This window comes from Numida meleagris, chromosome 1, assembly GCF_002078875.1.
Source record: "Numida meleagris isolate 19003 breed g44 Domestic line chromosome 1, NumMel1.0, whole genome shotgun sequence".
Taxonomy (NCBI): Eukaryota; Metazoa; Chordata; class Aves; order Galliformes; family Numididae; genus Numida; species Numida meleagris.
In genome coordinates, this window is record NC_034409.1 from 192807922 (window position 1) to 192809889 (window position 1968).

Below are 1968 nucleotides of genomic sequence, written 5' to 3' on the forward strand. Positions count from 1 at the left end.
CAGCGCAGGGCGAGGTGCTCCATGGGTGGGAGCCGGCTGCGGGGAGCGGCTGCAGGGGCTGCAGGGAGAAGCGGAGCAGATGCAGCGGGCTTCCCCCAAAGCCCACCTGCACCCACCCTGACACCAGAGGGAAGCACCCCCGGTCTGTGTCCCCATTCGGGGCCACCGCGCTCTTCCCCACCCGGCTGCCCCCTGCCTCCAGCCCATGGCTGCCATTCCGCGCTGCAGAGAAGAAGGTTCCCCAGCGCAGCCCCAGCAGCCGCTGTTGTGCAGCGTCTGAGCCAGAAGCAGCCCTGGAGCTGCGGCACGGTCTTGTTACCTTTGCTGTGTTTCAGGCAGGACCCACGGCGCGACGCTGCTGCAGGACACCCGGAGCCGGCTGCTCTGCCTTTATAGAGCAACCCCAGCCTGCGTGCCCTGTGTCACTCATGTGCCAGCACCCCAAAACTGCCCGTTTGTGGCCAAGTGGTTGCAGTGGCTTCCACCAGGAAATGTCCATTTTTGGCCATCCCTCGCCTTGGGGCGCGTGTGGGGCCCAGTCCCTCGGGTGCTGAGATGAGCTGCGCTGGCTCTGCAGCTGCAGTGCACAGGGGCTCCCAGGAGCTGGTGTGGGTGTGAGCTGGGCTGGGATGGAGCTAAAGGTTCCTAGGAGCTGTAGGGTGCCGTGTTCTGTGTTTGGGATGAGCAATGCTTCCAACACGTTAAGGATTGTTGTGCCTGCGCGGAGCCTGGGCTGCGCCAGGAGCTGCAGGGGACAGAGCCAGGCCAGCTGCTCCAAAGGCCCAAGGGATATCCTGGAGCACAGGGCACGGTGCTGAGCAGTGAGCTGGGGAGTGGGCCCTGGGGGGCTGCTGCAGCTTGGGGACGGGCTGGGCACCAGTCAGGAACTACCGAGCCATTGCCTTGAGCATCCCTTTCCTTATTCTCTTCTGCTTTTCTTTCCTATCTTGCTCATCAAACTGTCCCTCTCCCAACAGACAAGTTCTTTCAGCTTTATCTGTATCAATGCTCTCCCCTATCTCCTGGTGGGGCAGCGAGCAAACAGCCGAGTGGTGCTGAGCTGGTGCAGGGTTAAACCACAGCAGCGCTATTGGTGCTCAGTGTGGGTTCTCCAGGGCTGAGATAACAACAGATGTGACCAGAGAGTGCAAGAGGAAAGCAGTTTCTTTACACTGTCTTATCATCACTGTTATCAGTTAACGGCATTAATTCATGTAATCAGCAGCAGCATGAAGCTCAACAGGAGCAGAGCCGGGTTCTGCACCTGGGACGGGGCTCTGTGCACACACTGCGGGACCAGGGCTGGAGAGCCGCCCCATGGATATGGGTCTGGGGGTTCTGCTGGGGGCAAGCTGGCTCTGAGACAGCACCGTGCACTGCAGCCCAAAGGGCAGTGGTCCCCTGGGGGCACCGGGCCCAGCGCTGCCACTGGGAGAGGGCAGAGGGCAGAGGGCAGAGGGCAGGGGCTGTCCCCTCTGCTCTGCTGTGCAGCCCCACCTCCAGCACCGCAACGTCAGAGGGACACAGAGCTGTCAGAGAGCGTCCAGAGGAGGGCTGCGGAGATGGGGAAGGGTCTGGAGGGCAAAATGGCTGAGGAGCAGCTGGGGTCCCTTGGGTTGTTGGGCCCAGAGCACAGGAGGCGGAGGGGACGATCATGGCGGCCCTACAGCCCCTCATGACCCTACATCCCCTCAAGGCCATGGAGCTCCTCAAGGCCCCGCATACTCTCATGAACCCTACAGCTTCTCATGGCCTTATATGCACCCAAGAGCCTACATCCCCTCATGGGCTGACATCTCAAGGCCCTATATCCCCTCAAGGCCCTACAGCTCCGCAAGGCCCTACCACCTCTCATGGACCTGTTGGAAATATCCAAATAGTTGATCAGGACGGTAAAAGCAGCTTTTTATTTATTTTATTTTATTTTTTTATCTCTGATAAAAGCAGGTTTTATTTGCAATTGCAATG